Source organism: Strongylocentrotus purpuratus, unplaced genomic scaffold (genome assembly GCF_000002235.5).
Source record: "Strongylocentrotus purpuratus isolate Spur 01 unplaced genomic scaffold, Spur_5.0 spur5_scaffold_5, whole genome shotgun sequence".
NCBI classification, from domain to species: domain Eukaryota; kingdom Metazoa; phylum Echinodermata; class Echinoidea; order Camarodonta; family Strongylocentrotidae; genus Strongylocentrotus; species Strongylocentrotus purpuratus.
In genome coordinates, this window is record NW_022145611.1 from 12,038,915 (window position 1) to 12,059,581 (window position 20,667).

Below are 20,667 nucleotides of genomic sequence, written 5' to 3' on the forward strand. Positions count from 1 at the left end.
TGATGATGATGATGATGATGATGATGGAGAGAGGGAGGGGCGGTGATGATGATGAAGGCTATCTTGATGATGCTAAAATGTACGCACATAATTATTTTCTTCCTGGGATAAGACAAACCGTTTCATTATGAATGACGGTTGGTCACAAAACTCTGGATTTATTCATGTTTTTAGACAAAGTTTAAAAAAACATGTCAACAACTATGGGTGCATGTAGACCTCTATGTCTTCACCTATATAGTTCGTAAATAACTACAATCCCTGCAATTGGAAGCTCATACGTATATAGCTATAATTTTCCAGTCGCTGTTACCAAACATCGCCTAATACATCTGCGGGATATTTCTTACAACACTTCTTTCTATTTTGTAATTGTTTTTCTCTCGCACGAACCCTAACACATATTTTTTTTTGTTAGGGTTCCAAAGCTGCACTATTATCTCGACTTACACAAGCGAACTTTCAAAAGTCAGTACGAGACACACCTTAACAAACTGCATAAGGTAATACTTTAGGATTATTCCAGGGCAGTACCTTATGAATTATAAATTATGTTATAAATCAACCGTGGTTGTATAATACCCTTGTAGAGATCATCGCGGGATGTAAACATCTCATTGGAGGGATTTTAGTCAGCAAATTTGAGGATGGAATTGTGGAAAGTAAAACAAAAGTAGCAATGAAAAGAGAGAACAATGGACAGAGGAAGGGAGAGGATATGATTAATGTTATTAAGGCACTATTTCTTATATTACCGAGATTATTGACATTAAAGTGTAGGAAGCGCAAGGCATGGTATATTTATAATATCAAGTTAAGAGAGGAGAACAAAAGAACGGAAAAACAAAATGGCTCAGAGCAGAGAATATGGGTTAAAAGAGGGAGAGAGAGAAAGAGAGAGAGAGAGAGAGAGAGAGAGAGGAGGGAGAGGAAGGTAGAGGGTTAAAGAGAAAGTATAAGAGCAAGAGAGAGAGGGGGAGAGAGATAGAGAGGGAAAGGGCGGTAGAGATTTATAAAGACAGTATAAGAGAAAGAGGGAGAGTAAGAGGATCAAAACAAACTAAATGCGGTAACTGCGTCAATATAATGGCTCTTCGAAGCTCACTAAATGTAAGCCTGATAAAACCACTAAGCAAATCTATGCAATTAACTCTTAATGTACTTATACTGTTAAAGCGAGTTATTCCATTACCATGTCGATAACACACTTAATTTGACGTTTATTTGCCTGTTATGCATGAACATCGATTTATTATGCAGAACACAACATGTATAATGTAAGCTATCGAGAGTGTGTGTGAGAGAGAGAGAGAGAGAGAGAGGTACAGGCATACGGCTAAAATAAACAATGTGGAGGAATAGAAGAGCAATGGAACGGCGAGATGCTGTTTCAAATACATTTTTAGATTATGCTGATACAGTCAGGATACTCGTGAATGAAAAGAAATGGACTTAATCACAAATATTTTGTGGGTGATTATTAAAATAAAGAAAAGAAACATTATCCTTTGGCACAACATTTTAATATTATTTGTATCACTTTAATGCTTTCTTCTACTTTGATTCTTATTTTTATTTAAAAAAATAGGATGAAAAGGTGAATGGTTACATCTTTATATGCAAGGGAGGGGATTAAGTTGGCTTTTGCAATATTATGATAGAAGAACATATTAAATGCCGTATATTTATCGGTGATTCCGTCCTTATTCTTCACTCAATATTATGTTTATCCGACAGAGCATTTGTAAAAATGCAGAAGGCGCTTGAAATGATCATATTTTCACCAGCTCAACTAAAATATGCTCTTTAAAGCCCCCCCCCCCAGATCTAAAACACTGCTCATGATGTTAAAAAAGTAGACAATAACAAATCTTTTCCATATCTATCCACTTCCAAGAAGGGTTGTTACCATCATATCCAATGTATGAAACTCCGATTGTACTAAGGAAAAAACATATCGATATTTCTTGGTATGGAATGTCAGCTATGCTTACTATGCAAATCCCAGCTGTATTATCGACCGCCATTATTTAGATACGATGGCAGGTGTAATGGGATTATTGGCTGGTTAGAAGTATCGATCGATAACAATGGCAGGGAAGATTAAATGTCGGCTGCAATATTCATAACGGTTGCGTTGCCCTGATTTAGGCTAATGATCAAAACTGGGACCGAAGTATCGTCATTTTTATTGGAATTACACTCATATTAGCTCATTCGTATACGTATGAAGATAACTATAATGTCACTTATTAGGATATAAACGTGGCTACAACATAATGTTAAAAGAGGTCTCATATTAATTGATTTGATTTGATATGACCAAGCGGCATTATGTATTGTTATCTGCCGAAACATACTTGTACAACTATTACCTCTTGATACTTTATTTTATTTATTTATTCATTCATGATAATTATACAGGGTGGCTCATATCACCAATTTGGTGGTCTTCCATGAGGCCGTATTTGGTAAGAATAATTTTGTTAAACATAATTGATTATCTGCTTATTGGTTTTCAGTGAGAAATATATATATAATTATATATTTATATATATTATATTAGGTATTATGGAGAGAGAAAGAGATGTTTGGTAGAGAGACGGAAAGAGCTAGAGAGCGAGAGAGAGAGAAAGAGAGAGAGAGAGAGAGAGAGAGAGAGGGGGGGGGACTGACATACAGAGGAAGAGACAGACATAAAGTGTGTGTGTGGGGGGGGGGGGGGTAGACGGAGAAAGAAAAGGAGGTTATGGGCGTGAATAGAGATAAATTTATGAGTAGGAACGCGTAATAGACAGACAGAGAGAAAGGCAAAATCTGTATGTATGAGCCTTGGGGGTGAGTGTGTGTGTGCGCGTATGTGTGTGCGGACAAATTAAATAGTGCGGAGAGAAATAGAGAGAAACAGGGAGAGAAATAGAGATAGAGAAAGAATGGTATGATAAAAGGAGCTGAGAGCAATACCCACTATGAACATGACAGACAATGAAAGCGGACAAAATATACAGTTCCTCAGGTAGACAAAGAGACATCCCTTCACTGCTAGTATGTAAAAATGTGTAGAACAGGTGTCACATGCATACTCACCTGTTCTACACATTTTTACATAATAGCAGTGAAGGGATGTTCCTTTGTCTACCTGAGGAACTGTATATTTTGTCCGCTTTCATTGTCTGTCATGTTCATAGTGACCTTTGATACCAGAAATAAGAATAACCCAGTCCAATCATAGCCACATTCGAGAAAGTCTCTCCCCTGACTGCTATTAATGCAGTGTATTAAAATCACCTGCATATCCTAAGATCGATTGTATATACCTTCCAGCGTAGCAGGTGCAGGCTTTATTAAACTTTACTCTAAGTAGATTCTGCCGATACATCATACAAGATTGTCATACGGTTCTCTGAATATGATAATCTCTCATAATCTACTTTTGTGATATATATTACTCACTTGACAAGAACATAATAGTTTGTTTTTTTCTCCATATAGGATGAATACCAGAATTACAACCAAAGTAACCCCTCTTCCCTCCAAACATGGAATTCACGTACTGTACTATACTTTCTGGTTCCTAAATAATACTATTGGTAGTAATTATGATAATGATTGTGACGATGGTTGACTGCTGTCTGCTAGCAATGTTCTAATTCGTAAACTCATTAAAGCCGAGCCATATTCCTTCACTTAAATATCCAGGCTCGATATTAAACAATGGATTCAGACCGATAGGGGTGGCTCACTCATTTTCTTACAAACAGGGGTGTCCAATTAAAGGTGACAAGCAAAAAAAACAAACACACAACAACAACAAGTTTTCAAGCATTGCAACAACAAAAAAGAGGAGGGTGTGATTCCCAGAAATCTCTGACATGCAATTAAAGAGGTGTCCGGACCAAGTGACCCCTGGATCCACCAAGGAATGAACAATAAATGGCAAATTATTATATCGCGTTGTTCCATTGGTGCTAAGCAATCAACGATCATAGGCAATAAGCATCGGTATCATAAGGTGTTGATCGTGTTGGTTTGTGTGTAATTGCTATCAGAACAATCTTTTGACGAGAACGCCTGTTTTATTACGACTTCAATGATGTATAAAGATCATTTGTTACTACACCCACTGTTCGATTAAAAAAACAGTTAGGTTAGAAAGCGATGAATAGCATTCATTGCAAAATAGCAGTTGTGGCAAACGACCGACTGTTCATGGATGCGAAGGAAGCAACCGAAGTGTTAGCATGATCATTCAATCTGATTCTGTTGATAGTTTGAATAAAATACATGTAATAAATGGACTTCGTTCTGATATCGGGTAAAGCTTGGGCAATAATTGTGTCAAGAGCTGTCATAAGACTGGAGCTTATGTGAAAAAAAGTGAATGGTATTCGAAAGACCCGTCTATAAAAAGGGCACTCTATCCAAATCAAGGAAACTTCTTTTCGTCATGTTTTTATACATTATTGGGTGAGGTTTATTTTTATTTTTATACAGAGGATACCATCATAATTCTTGATTCCTGCAAATATATTATAGATCCTCATGCAATGGTGGAATGGAGGTGCAGTGGCGGATCCAGGGGGGGGGCCTCCCTGGGAAAAAAACAGGTAAAAACACGTTAATTTTACCCTTTTTTGGAGATGGGCCCCCTCCCCTGGCGCTCAGGGGGGGGGGAAGGATGTAATTTTTCAAATTTTCGAGGCCCCCCCCCCCCCCCCCCCCCCCCCCCCCCACTGAGCGAATTATCGGCCGGCCCGATTTTCAACAAAAAATCTCACGAATTCGTCGGCGTTTACATGAACCGTCGAATCCGTCGATTTTGGGCAAATTTTTCAAAATATTTTTTTTTCCATAATTGCGTTGACTGTTATGATATCTTTCTACTGACAAATTTTCAGATGCTGATTTGAGATAATTTTTGACAAAAATATGTTTATATTTTTACTAAAAACGAAACGTTGCGCGGAGCGATTGCATGAACCGTCGAATGCGGATTCGTCGGTTCATGAAACCAACCCTCCTTAAATTCTAGCAGACGATGAACCGTCGAATCTGTAGCATCGTCTGAACGGGATGTAAAAATTGGTAAGTAAACTGTGTTTCGTGTACCTAGTTGTACTTTTATGAGATAAGATGCATGAATTTAATGAAAATCTGAAGTCGCTGCTTAAATTATACCAATTTATAACACATTTAAGCAGATATTTCGAACTCAAAACTCGGATTGTCCCACCTGTTGATTTAGATGTTAGTAAATCTAGAGATTTCGATAAAATCAATTTCAATGGACAATATACTATAGGTCGAGGTCAAGACGGACGATTGTTCGTACTATGAATCTTAAATTAAACTCTAATGTGTTATCATTTCCCTTGTTTTTTTAAAATATGGGTAGACTTTTGAGTATTACTGTTGAAATTATTAAGTGTCGACGGCGGTTAAGTCTGGACTGTACTGTAGACTACATGTAAATGTAGTGTGGTGCATGCATGGTGTTGCTCATGGTTGCAGGTTGTCACTCACTCATTTTATTTTAAACTAGAGTTTAGACTAAGTTAAGTAAGTGGTGCATGCATGGTGTTGCTCATGGTTGCAGGTTGTCACTCACTACTATTCATTTTATTTTAAACTAGAGTTTAGACTAAGTTAAGTACTAGAGTTTAGCCACCTTGACACTTCCACAAATTTTGTTCCCCCATATACGCCATACTTAAATATTGTTCACGCCATTAATATTCACGCAGTGTTATAATTAAGACCCTCTTTGCCGTCACTTTTTCTTTCCTGTTTTCCTTAGTTTTCTGTGCCGTTGAATGCACATGGGTAAACAATGCGCAAGTAATGTGAAAACTGCGGGAAGTATCCGCAGCCGATGCACAAATTATGAGCAATTTATTCGTAAATCCATCGTGAATTAGTCGAAAACATGCGTGCCACTCGGGCATTGGCACGCACCAGTCAGTATGGACACAGGTAGAATACGTATAGGATACTCATAGTTCCTGAAGTGTTCACGAAAGTCGTCCACCAAATTTGTTGTGCCAAAATTTTAAACATTTTGAAAATTCTGCCACAAATTTCAAGCTTTGTCCCGCATGGGCCTCATCCTCCAGCATGTTCCGCAAACTCTTCCCGTTATGGCAGAAACATGGCATGAAACGATGGGCAAACCATGCACAAACCAATGTCGTGCAAGTGTCAGGGTGCTCTAAGACTATGAGTTTAACTTTGAAATTAGTGACTAGATTTTGTCTAGATTTAGATCTCTACTGTTTGTGTTAACTAGTTAACTTAGTATGCAAATAATTGTGGTACCATTCATTGTTTCAATCCCTTGCCTTTTGTTTTGTTTTGATAATATTGTAATAGAAAGATGAGTATGGGTACTACATGTCGATGTTTATTACTTGAGTACACAATTTCTGTGCGGGGACACTAATAACTAATAGGGGCCTGGTTGGTTATGGCTCTGTCCTGATGATACTGACATACACTACAACAGCCTTAATTGGTTCTGTGATTTGTATAGATCTACTCACCTTTTCTCTCCATACATTCACAAATTGAAGATTCTTTTTAAATCAATAAAATTTGAATTTGAATTATGAAATATCCAGCCCCACCATCCACCCCCATGCCGCCTACGCCTATATGATGACGACTCGGACAGTCAGGTATTGGACATTTATATATATATAATTATATATACATGTATATATATATATATATATTTTTTTTGGGGGGGGGGGGGGCTGAGGTGGTTTCCTTGTAAAATGTATCGTCTTAATTGTCACCAAAATAAATGTTCATAAGTTTGACTCTAAGTTGAGGGGGGGGGGGGAGGGGGAGCAAGATTTCCCATAAAGGGGGCAAATTATGATAGGATTATGGGTGTGTTATATTTTCCTTTCTCTTGTCCCCACTGGAGCGGGGGAAATATATTAGCTAGATTATGGGGATGTCTCTATATAATTATCAAAGATGAAAAGAAAAGACATGATACAGGGGACGCCACCGTTCCCATAATGCCTTATGGTCACAAAATTGAATCTTATTTGGCTTAAAATCTTGAAAATCCTTACTTGTATTGTATATTTACGAAAAGCTTGAATATAGTTTATAACTTAAGTCCCTATAACCCCCTCTCTGTCGCTTCCTTCCTTTGCTGAGAATTAGGGACATGTTAGATCAACCCCTTGATGGCAACGGTGCTACACCCCCATCCCCCCCCCCCCCATGAAACACACACCGGCTACGCCATCTATGAACTACTTGGACGAGAATTGTCGATAATATGCACTTGTACCAAGGAAATACTTCAGGGTGGGATGGGTCGAATCACGCAGCTTGGTCGGACTGATGGGGGGGTGGGGGAAGGGGGCTAGGGCCCGGGATGATGGGTCACATATCTTATTGGGGCATGCCTTTTTCTAATATTCTTTAAAAGTATGTTTTCAATGAATGTTTTCTACAAATATTCGGGCCATGTGGCATCCCCCCCCCCCCTGCACCCACCCCTAAGCCGTGGGGTGTCCCCTATCCATTTTGCTTTCTTATTATCATTTTGTTTATTGCTTATTTGACTTTTATTTTTGTATGAATAGGGACCCTCTTCTCCTATTATGAAAAGCGACTGTCTTCTTGTATTATGAATAGCGGCCCTCAGGCTTTTCTAGTATTATGAATAGGAACCCTTTTCTCAAATTATGAAAAGCAGCCTTATGAATAGCGGTCCTTATGAAAAGCGGACCTTATGAATAGCGGACCTTATGAATAGCGGACCTTATGAATAGCGGACCTTATGAATAGCGGACCTTATGAATAGCGGACCTTATGAATAGTGGTCCTTATGAACAGTGGTCCTTATGAACAGCGGACCTTATGAATAGCAGACCTTGTGAATAGCGACGTTGAACTGATTTTTCGGTCTAGGTTGGTGATTATTAAGAATGTAAGACTACTTCAGTTTAGTTCAGGATTGGGTAGCATGGTTTGGGTTAGACAGAAATAACCATCTGGTATGGGTCATTCTTTAATAAAACAGAATTTTGCCAACATTTCCCATGTAGACGGTACTTTTACGGCTCGCACAACAGGGGTAGATTGATCGATTGCTACCGATTTTGTACCACTTCCAGAAGTTCTGGTAAAAAAACTTTCTCCCTCATTTTTCTTGATTTAGATCTAATTGAAATAAAAAAATCAGACAGAAGAAAAAATACATATTTCTTTTTTATGTAAAGTTTTTAAAATTTTAATTACGTATTTCCAAAGGCGAAATTTATGGAATTCCTTTATACGAGTTATCCAATTTTTATCTCAGAACCAGTGAAACGGTATGTTTATGAATTCAAACTGTAATCTATGACAAGACCCGGCCAGGTCAACTTCGCAAATAATAATAAAAATTGAAACTTTTCATTTGTTTTCCAGCAATAGATAGTTGGAAGTTTCTCGCAGAAATCCTGGCATGACCTTTGGCTGTATTCTCGTGAAGAGTGCTGTGTGATCTGGTAAGTAATTCAGTTTGACCTTTTTTCTTCTTTATGTTCTCTTTATGTCTTGTTTGTTCAACAAAAGAATAATTGTGATAAGGTAAGTACCCCGGCCCCCCCACTCAGTGTTATTTAGGGTACGCATATGCTCGTACCCTCTTTTTGAAAGCACGCCCTATCTGAGCACTGCCAATATTTCCGAACCCCCCTTTCGCGGGCTTTTCGCGGGCTTTTCCTGCCTTGGAGACCCCCCTAAATCAGGAAAAATGCTCAATGTACCCCCCTAAATTCGGAATAATTTCTCAGGAGTTCAAAGAGATGAGAGAAAAAAAGAAAAACACCCCCTTTTTAAAGAAATCTCCGGTTGAAAAGTCAAATACACCCCTTTTTTTACAATTCTCGGGCCGGACTTTGTCGCACGAAAAGTACCCCTTTACCGGACATTTTGGCAACACGCATGCGGTCATTCCGACCTCTGAGTGGGGGGGCCGGGGTAAGTACATGTATGACTGCACATTATTGTCACATACCGCCATACAATTTGGAATTGACTAGATAGGTTCTGGCACATGTGCTGTTTTTAACATTCAAATATAGGACAGCTCCCCCTCCCACCCCCCCCCCCCTCCCCACTGTGTCAATATCTTGAAAATTACAGTGTGGTAGAATGTGCAGTGAGAATATGTTAATCGACATGACATGATGACATGATAACAGTGTGATTATTTTCTTTTTTAAGTGACAAATGCTAGTATAAGGTTCATTTGTACACCTTATTGTCTTGAATATTATCTTATTTGATAATGAATCTCAATCGAGTTTAACATACTGGTACCTGTACAGTATATCAGATGCCATGTGTTGCACGATTCGTCACATAAATTGATTTGCTGTAGAAGTCAATTGTATTAATTCATATATTTTATGTTTTCTAAATTCATCCCAGAATACATGGTTGCACTATGCAGTGAAAGGCATTCTGCAGTTGGGATTATGGTAGATTGACTGCAAAATGTGAGGAAGCAATCTATTGAATACTGAAAACCCAAAGTGACTACTACTTCTCCAGCAGCAAGGGCTATATAATCTAAAGATTTCACAGTTGGTGAGTGACAGCATTTATAAAATAACTTCAGTTTTTGGCCTGAGTGTGACATTCGAGATTATTCTATTCATCTTCTTTTCACAAAATTGAATAATCCCTAACAGGTACAGCTATAGCCCACAAGCTAGACACTTGGTATCCTACACGTAAAAAAGGCCCCCAAGCTAGACCATAAGTTAAAAAGGACCATGAGCTAGACTCAATATCTGTATTACGCAGTGTCAAGCTTGTAGGTCTATTTCACCTAGTGTCTAGCTAGTGAGCTGTATGTGTTGTGTGCCGTTTACATCATAGATTGTTGATCGTGTGGGCCATATGGATCGTGGGTGTCTAGCTCGTGGGAACACCTTCTCCCTCTCTGAAGGTTGTTGCAATTCATCTGATCATTGTACAGATCTGAGCATGTTCTCTTCTATCTTATTCCCATTTCCTTTTCTAGAAAGAGGGTTTCCATTCTTGTTTTTTGTTTTTTTTCCTTTTTATCATTGTGATTAATGCCTTCTTTCTTTTTATAAGAAGGTACTGTACATGTACAAGTCATCTGTCAAGTGTTTTTTTTTTTAAACGTACTTGATAGCAGAGTGATTTACAGAGTCATTATTTAATTGTCATGATTCTCTGAAGATTTTTTTGTCTTGTCTGCATAGCTAGAGTGAGACATAGGTACCGCTTTTTCCTACCGTGGCATCAACAATTTAAAATCACTCTCATTTCAAAAGGTTATGTCCAAATTTGATGAAAATTACACATAGCAATAGGCCATTTTCGTAATGTAACCAAATTTAATGCATAAGTCTTTGTGAAGTGCCTCAGTACAAGTTATTTCATTCACCTTATAAGAATAATAGTATTTCAATAGTCAGAAGGCAAACTGCATATATTTAGTGTTGCTAGGTAGGTCAAGCCATAATGTTTGTCCAACCTGGCAACAACTAATGTATGCAGTTGAATGAAGTAACATGTATTGAGGCACTTCACAATGACTTATGCATTAAATTTGGTTACATTACGAAAATGGCCTATTATCAAGCATCACTTTATTATGTGGAAGAAATTTTATGAACAGAGTCAAGGTCAAAAGTAAGTTATGTTTAATATTACTTCAGAAACTTTTAAGTAAGCAATTTGATGAAACTTGCACGGATCATTATTAAGGATCATACATGTAGATTATGTGGAAGAATTTTCATATCCTAGGTCGTGGTCAAAGGTGAATTATGGTCACTTGTGTTATATTTTGCTTCAAAAATAACCTTTTGTTGAATTCTTATTTCAAAAGTATATGTCCAAATTTCATTAAACCTGCACCCAACAATTATGAGGAAGAATTTCATCACCAAGATCAAAAATCAATTATGTTTTAGTGAATGAATAGTGTTGCCATCCAGTGGTTGGTCATTTAACCTGTTTTTAGTCAATTTGGCCGAATGCTACCAAATTTCTCATGAGATATCAATTGGTAGTGTTCATACTTAATAGGCAAATTGCGAGGTGCAGGCAAGACATCACATGCAGTTTGACTTGTTTTTCTATTTTATTTATGCCTATATCTTTTTATTTTATTTTCAGGTGGAGATGTCCTGAACTTGCTTTGTGCTGCAATCTCTTGTACATGTACCACCAGATTCCAGGAATGTGATAACTCAACTTTACTTTCATCATAGAGGTGTTGTGGTCTAGTGAATAAGTCATCCGACTGCAGATCACAAGGTACAGGGTTCGAGTCCCGCCGCAGCACTAATGTCATTTGGCAAGAAGTTAATCTACATTTGTCACTCTCCACCCAGGTGTTAAATGGGTACCCGGTAGGATACAAAAGTTAATGTAGTTGGATGAGCAAGTGTGCGTTTGTAAAATGGGGACTGGGCGGAATGCTCCCCAGGGAGTGAAGAACATGCTTGTGTGCGGGCAAGCCTAAATCTGATGACTGGGTAATGATATATATATATCTGTAAAGCGCTTAGACACATCGTTGTATTGATGTATCATGCGCTATGTAAAAGCAGAATATTATTATTATTACACCTGTAAGAACATCAAGATTTCAAGGTTAAGAATTTCATAATTATAAAAAAGCAAGGTGATGAATGAGAAATATAAAAGATTCAGCCTAATTTAATTGTCAATAAATGATGCAAATGAATGTAAAACCTTTCATGATTCTATGGTTACACTGATGGAGCATGCTTGCATGTTGTAATTATGATTCATATCAAAGTTATTTTGATTATCTTTTGCCAATTGCCCACTTTTGTAAAATAGAATATTTCAAGCTATCACATCTGGTTAAAGCTACAATAGCTGACAGTTGGGAAAGCATGTTCAATTTGTTTTGGTGTCAATGGGTGCCGGCTTAATGTGCATATGTATAGTGTTGGGTTCATGATCATACATCATGTTGAGCCCTTATTGTGTCGAACATTACCTCTTTAAGTGGTTATTTATATTAGGTATTGAAGATCAGTACAAGTTCAAGGCAAAGTTACCATAAGCGCATTACAAATTTAGTACATTGACAAGGGGCATTTAATAACAATTAGTGAACTGGCAGCATTGTATTAGAGAGTTTTTTGAAATTGTGACACTGTGTCTAAAACTTTTGATGAAGGAATAACCCACTGTAAATACAAATAATTTCAAAAACATATCTTCACTGAAAATATATGTGAGAATATAGTGTTACATGGTTTTGTGAAAACCACTGTTCTTGTGCATTACCAATATGACAATATGAGGTATAGTATACCTGGGGGGTGTTTCACAAAGATCCTAAGTTCAAATTATCTCTAAGTTGGACTTAAAAAATATGGAAAGCCATTAGCATCTTTGAAAATATTTTGTAAAAGTTATTTTGAAAGGCGTTCATTGTTTATTGAAATCATTCATATTTTCTATCATCAAGGAGATTTCATGTTCTGGATGTGGAATTAATAAAAAGTCTAAAATACTTGAATTTCTGCTTTTGAATATATTTCATTTAAAGACTCCAATGGCTGTCCATAATTTTTAAGTCCAACTTAGAGTTAAGTTCTACTTAGGATCTTTGTGAAACACTCCCCAGGCCAGCAGCTGATTGTGAAATCATGAACATTGTTACCAGTTCACTTTAATGCAGATCTTTATTTGACCTTTACTCAAATCGTTTCGGAACTCATGATAATATTATGTAGCTTGTGCTGAATTCATGATATAGCCCAAGAAAATAAGTACACTGAATGGCACATGATTTGAATTGAATTTTTTTTATTCATCAAATATGTGTAACACTCGAAAATTGTCCTGTTATTTCACCTAAATATATAGGATTATGATGTGTTTTAGATTAGGTCACACTACAATCGTCAGTGGTATCAATGCCACAGTTGTCATTACTCAAAGAGTTCTAATTTGTGATAATTGATTATTAAATAATTGTCAAGTGTGTTTAAGATTGATGTCAAATAAATTTTGGATGTGAAAATATAATTTTGTCGTGTTTAGTTATTATTTGATAACGTATACAATGTTCCAACATAATTGTAGTAATCTGCCTGTCATACTTAAGGAAAAGGGGTTACAAACTTCAGTTCAGGATTATTTCCTATACTAGAAGTAGATGCTAAATGTCAAGCATGATATCAATAATGTGTTTAGCTTATGGTTACATTTTCGTTCATATAAATCAAGGTCTTCGAAGAGAGATGGTTGGAAATGAAATTATGTGATCATGAAAATACCCAAATTACGAGGGTGTGTGAGCGAAAATATATGGAGACTGAAATTGATTCAGAAAAGTGAAAGAGAAAGAAAAATAGAAAGAGGATAAAGAAAATAATTAAGTGGTATGATCGAGAGGCCAAGCAGTATGCAATGATTCAATGAGTGGTTGAATTCAACTCCATATAAAGATGAATTATATAGAAAACGATTGGAGAAACAAGATGTGATGGAGGGGGGTAGGATGGCTAATTAGACAAATTGAAACAGAAACAATATTATAAGGAACAAAATTTGAAGGGAGATTAATATTTAGGAATGTTTATGAAGTCCTGATATTTCCTGAATTATTCATTTATCAATTAAAAGTCTCATTAAGAAAAATGAAAGTAGTAGGCCTAACCCAGATTATTCGATAGGTAAGCTCGAACAGTTCAACATTAAAAGTTCGATGACCCGCATTGGGCGCGTGTATTAAGCGAGCAAGAACGGTTGCATGAACCGACGAATCCATGCGCATTCAGCGCTTTTGTGCTGCGCGTATTCACTTTCTGTTTTTATGAACCGTCGAATGCGCTCCGTTTGCCACTTTCTGTGGAAAAGCGTAGTGCGAAATTACATCATCATTTTTATTTTATCATTACTCGACGATTGTTCAAAATTATGATTTGTTTTTTATATGGTGATTGTAAGCTGGTTTCAGGCTTTCACGCTGACTAAAAATTATCAAAATCAATTATCGTACATTGCGCTATAGCGATGTTGGAAAATGTCGAACTTTCAAACGCGTTTTTCTCGAAAGTAAGATTTTGAATTCAGTGGACGGATTCGACGGTTCATGTAAACGCCGACGAATTGGGCCCCTTCCCCTGCCGCCGGCTGGGTCCGCCCCTCATCTCCTTTGGCTCATCTCTCGTCTCATCCCTTTTCATATATTTTGGAACATTCCTTTCGGCTCATCTCTTTTGGATCATTCCAGTTTGCTTATCCATTTTGGATTGTATTCTAAACGAATCATTTTGTAAACATTTTCAATCTGATATTGCAGGTATACTGTAAAAAAATCTTTCCCATCCTATGAAACGTCATAATATACTAACGCGCTGGTATGACTGAGAACGCATCTATGCCCATTATCTAGATGATCTTGAAACTGGTTCTCGTCAAGCAATATCATTCAAGCCTATGAAGACGACAGGTATGGAGAGCTGATTTCTCATCCTCATTCAAGACTTCATAATTAGATTAGCCTGGAAAAGCAGGAGGGGAGGAGGAGGAGGAGGGAGAAAAGAAGGGTTAAAGGGAAAAATGGGAGGAGGAGAGAAGAGGAGGAGGAGATAAGGGAGGAGAGAAGGGAGTGTAAAGACTGGATAAGAGGAGAGAATGTTTAGAGGGGATGAGGAAAACAAGAGGAGACTGACGTTCAGGTTTAGGCATTAGAAGAGGAAAATGGAAATTGAATGAGGGGAGAGGAGTTTTGGAGGGAATGAAAAGAAAGTAGGAGACATTTTTTTTCCTTTCTTAATTATAGAGAATACGAATTACGTTTAAATTGATAGATAATCTCTGTCAAGAACAGTTAATGTCACCCAGAAGTCACGAGCACCCCAACTCAAATTGAGGAGAGATACCTTGAAAAAGACGAATATAGATCAATCAATGTGATATATCTCCCTGCATCATTTATCTCAATGCACGTGACGAGCACTCCCACCACGTGCATATCTACATTGTTGACGAAAGTTCTTGAATTTGGAACGATTATGAAACTTGCATCTTTGGCTCAAACCTGGTTAAAAGGATGAAAATGTAGCATGCAGATGGGTCTAAAGTAAATCAAAATAAAGAATGAGGCGTCCTGGTTGAATTTTTTAGAAAAAGCACTTCTTCAAAGATGTACCTGGGAATTTTGATCAAAATACACGGTTTCCTTCCACATAACCAAATCCTCCAACCCAATCCCTTGTCAAATTGCGTCTTGATTCAGCCAGCGTTCTTTTAGATGTAGGTTAAATCATATCAACGATTCAATCCTTCCACGCACTCCTTTGCAAAGCATTCATGTCTAATGCAATCATTTTTCTGTGCTGGTATTGGAAACAAGCAGGACTCGATAGACCTCGCGCATGCACTGCACTGAAAATGCTATACATTATAAAAAAAAAAAGGTAGGTAAGTAACTTGAGTGACCGACTTGCATTTCATTTCCTTTCTTGTGACAAGCCAAATCCTTTCTTGATCTCTGTTGGATATGCAGTCTGCATGGGCCATGACAACTGCTTTTAACAGAGATTAGACGGCTCTCACCTGCTTTCAGAAATCTCCTCTCCGAAGTTGGCGTGTGTGTCTTATTTTGTTTACATTTAAAGCAAAAGGTATCTGTCCGGTTTTTAGAATGAAAATCAAGAAATTTACCTTATTACCACTCCAACCCATATACATTCTCTTCTCTTTCTTCATCAAAATCTTCTTCTATTCCTTTTTCTTTTGGCTAAGGAATGGGAACTGTTTTCAAACACAACAATTTGCTATTCATTGAACCTTTAATCTCTGCTTGTATATATTGGTTTTTACCCCTTCTCAACCTACCTTCTCTTACTTCCTCTGTTACCTAATTATTTAGTTGAATTGTCTCTCTCCTTCATGCCCCACCCCCCCCCTCCTCTCTCTCTCTCTCTCCTCTCTTTCTTTCTTTCTTTCTTTGTCTTTTCATAGAGGAGATCTGATAACGTGGAGATCTGATAACACAAAGCAGAAAAACAGACTGAATTACATGGGAAAATCAGACAATATTTTCAAACATTGTAAAAAGACACGATATAAATATGATGAAAGAAGACAAAAGTTAAAAAGTTGTAAACAGCACATAAAGCATGTAAAATAAAAGACACACACCTGCACACACATTCATACCGAAGGGACAAAACATTACAAGAAAATGATGTCCATGGACAGAAGATGGTAACATATCTATATAATAAAACCAAACAAATGTTTCTTGCTGTTACAGCATGATATCTTGTATTTATTTGAGAATAATTCTGATGCCTGGACAACATCAAATTAAATATTCATTTGCATAAATATCATGGCACACAAATCTATCATAACATTAAAGTCGACTATTAATAACCCTACAATACAAACCTCAGATAATCATTTCAGCACTTTCACGGCACAAAAATCAAATGTTGACTCAAACACTGCTGGTGATAGTATTAACACTTTCCTCGGTACAAGGTGACCTAACACAACATAAAATCAGGTGTTATAGTCAACACCACTGCTGTTCAATATTACACACTTAATTGTAAGATGACATAAAGAACGGAATCAGATATGAAATCTAACATTTATGATGTTCATCCTTGGGGCTCATTCACACATGAAACACTTTATAAACTGCCCCCCTAAAAAACAAAATAATTTGAGCACAGTGACATTTTAAATGTGATATAGCATATTCTTAGGGCATATACATTCATGTATGCAGTTATGCTTGAAAGTTTTGCGGCTGATTGCAACATTTTTAAAGCCCATTTGTCATTTATATACCCGTAAAAGAGATTTTCCTATGCCATGGAAGTTTATCGCGTTAAGTGAGAACATGGCTTTAGTGACCTCTAGTACCTAGGGTACAGCAATCAGGTGTTAAAATCAGCACTTCTGCTGATTACAGTGTAGCACTTTCAGTGGTGAAAGGTGACCTCATCAACATGTCCAATAATAATCGACACCCAATTATCTCAGAGTGCTTAATTAACACCCTAAAAATATATATTGGCCAAATGTGGTCTGTTGGAAAAGAGCATTGCTTGTATGTGAGGTATTTTTTTCCTATTAAAGCTACCTTTTAAAATACCAACTTGTTAGTAAAACTTCTGTTCAGGTACCAATGAAATAATAAAGGTATAAAATACTGAATATCAAATTGCACATTACACATAGAAATGGAATAATTTCTTCATATTCCAAGATTCATAAAATAACATAAAAAACATAGACACAAATAGAAACTATAAAGTAAGTACTGCTGACAGTCATACTGACAAGATACACATAATAACTATATCTTTAACCGAAATATAATATTCCAAAACATATTTATAAGTACATGAATCTAAGTTTGCGACTACTGATCACAACTCTTCTACTAGTAATACAGATGAATACAGTTATTTTATGTTCAGAATATGTTACACCAGCTTAATATATAATAATATACTGATGAAGTTACATGTCATATATACATTTAACTTTCATACTTTTTTTGTTTTAAAGATGTATACAATGCATAGTACTGTCAACACAATTTCACCAACAAATAGACAGATAATTTCTTAGACATATCAAACAATTTCATCTTACAAATAAGAAAGAAATCACTGTAGAATATTCTTGTAAAAAGAAAGTCACCAGGTCTTCAAGCCAAAAATAATTATTTGGTTGAAATAATTGTATATGTAAACAATAGTCCATAATCGGGGCAATGCCAGGAGCGTCACAATGTGACAGACATGTGCACTATATAAGAGGCCACCATTATTATTATTATATATACATGCATTATCATCAAAAGGTTGCAAAATAACTCCCCAAGGACGGTAATAAGTAATTAAATGTCCTTTACGTTGGACACTACAAAATTAGAATGTTAATGGCGAATACAGTTTTGATGTGAAATGATAGTGTTTTAGATGAGCAAGCATTTAACTTGATGAAAAGGTAGATTGGGGGGGGGGGGGTGGAGGGGGAGGTAAGGAAACAACCCCCCCCCCCCCCATAAACGGGTATTTGCTATCTATTCTATGCATTTTTTCAATTTTTTCTGGTTTTAAACGTGTTTGCCCCACCTTTTTAAATAATACTTGATCTGTCCAAGTCTCATGTACCAGCAAACATTCACATACTTGGGTAATTTCTGAGAGAAAAAGACTTGATGGTTTTCAATTTGAGTGGCTTCTCCAATTTAGTAAGATATATCAACATTACACAAACAATTTTCATCTATCAATTTTGTTTTAATTGATTCATGCAAACAAAGTATGATGCTGAAAAAACAGCTGTATGTACATGCATGTACATAACTGGCCAAGTGATCTGCCAGCTCACACTGTGCATTTAATTCATTATCTTGTCGATATGAGAGAGAGTAGCACACAGTCATTAACATTTACAACCTACAGGTATTACACCAATGAATGAGAAATATGACTACCGGTACTTTCATAGAACCTCTGAAGCAAAACAAAAGCAGATGATGAATGCTTCTCTCATCAAAGCTCCCCAGTTCCATTAATACAGCACCAGCATAAATCAGGTCGACCGATTATGACAAGGAATTTTTTTGGGATAAGAAAAGCGGGTGTCGCACTTTCAGACAAAATTCTGAATGTGATTTATTCATATGAAATGAACAGGAGGTCAAATCCATCATCTTCCTTTATTTCATCCGTGCTAGGAACCAGAAGGATATCAACTTGTGTAGAGTGTATGCCTTTCTGGCTCTCAGCAGGCCAGAAGTTGATTTCTATCTCTAAAATGTCATGTTTGATGTTTCACCAGCAATACCACATGAACTGTTGCACAGCTGAAGCTATTTTCTCTAATGATCACTTACTAACACTTGTTAAATTCCCAACTTCACCTGCAGCCAACACCCTTAACTATCCCTCATCCTGCTAAACCCAACTATAACTATAATGTATCTGGAGCAAACATAGGATCACTTTCCATGAGCCCCAATTCACATAGTAATTACATCTCACCCATTTGTATCTCATCCATGAGAAATAAAGTGGTTCTTTGTTAACATCTTAGTGATATTTATAGATTCAGCCACTTACAGTTTTAGATGAAGGCAAGTCATAAGAAGAATATCTTATTTCATCAGTGACACAGATCGGAATTAACTCCCAGGCCAGCATCTCTCATTTTTCACAATGAATGTTTGATCTTCCGGTATGTCAACACAAGATCCGTCACCACTTCATAATCTCATCTCAATTATGATAGGTGACACATTTTCTGGCTCATAAATGCTTTTAGAAAGGTTATAAAAAAGTTATTTGACAAGTTTTTCATAATCTTAGATTGACACAAGCACTACATTGTAAGTACACATACCTGTCAACCCAATGAGTAACTACAACCATATTTTACCGAAGAAAAACATCTTCCTTCACCCACCCTCTCCACTAACTTTTGTTATTAATCAGATTTTCTTCCATTCTATGTGTAGTTTTGTTGGTCATGTTGGTCTTTGACATTAGCTGCCTGATATGAGGATCTTCATAATATAAAGCTGCCACACTGTTTATCCTGTAGGAAGCCATATAACAAAAGTGTCAGGTGAAAAAATGATAAACAATACATGTAGATCCCTTTCCGAAAGTTAGATATTCTTTTGTTTTCTTAAAGTTTGTTTTCTGGGTCAAGTTTTCACAGATGATTGATAGGAAACGCCATTTTGAGATCTGCTGAGAGCCAGAAGGCTTATGAATAAAGTATTAAGTAACATCCTTCTGGCTTTAAATTCAATGATACATTCACAAATGAAGAGGATCTCAATTCATTTCCTTATCACTTTACATTTTGCCATAAACTACTGTATAAATGCCCCTTAACCTTTAACGCTTTGATTCAACATAGAAGGGATATGTGGGTCATTCAATTGATTCAAATTAGACAATACATATTAAGTATTATACATTTAAGCGAGGTTTGCGGTACACCACATATTCTTTTGATATCTTCAGGCCCAAATAGTAACTGATATTGTGCATAGTATACTATCCTCTGGTAATGATAAGGTTATAGATATCATTCTCTTTAATACATATATGCTACTCTTTCTTCGTTCAGAGGTAAATATGACAGATCATATTTGCAGCTCAGATTCTCACCTGAAACCCACACGATTGCAGACAATACCTATTTAAGTACATGTAGGTCAAATATCCCTACAGGCAGAAAACAAATCATAAAGATCTTTGCATGGAATGGTGAATGTAATAACGCAAACTTCCACTGCCTCGATGGATGCTATTATCATGCATGAGGATTCATATTAAAATCAATTGGACGAGATACAATTTCTCTATTGTGCTCGATATACAGCTTGGTGTTGAGCAGCTAGCGGAAACCAAATTGAATGACCCACATATCCCTTCTATCAAGTTCTATGTGTAATCAGAGCGTGGAGTACATGATACCATCTGACCTAGTTTCAACAGAAGAGGGGAAAAATTATCAACATTAAATGACATCCTTGGGTATCATGACATGTTTGCCGGTTTTTTTTCCCTGTAACATCTGGTGCTCTGTCTTTGAGAATATTCAGGTCATAGAAAGAAACAGGAGGGGGTGGGG

General features: G+C 36.8%; 1 long non-coding RNA gene across 1 annotated transcript; it reads left to right on the forward strand.

The window, feature by feature from the left end:
- Positions 1 to 4,925: 4,925 nt before the first annotated feature.
- On the forward strand, positions 4,926 to 11,315 carry LOC115929790. The gene is made up of 4 exons (XR_004066731.1): positions 4,926 to 5,085; positions 8,434 to 8,513; positions 9,442 to 9,600; positions 11,170 to 11,315. It is a non-coding gene; the product is annotated as an uncharacterized LOC115929790 (long non-coding RNA).
- The last annotated feature ends 9,352 nt before the right edge of the window (positions 11,316 to 20,667 follow it).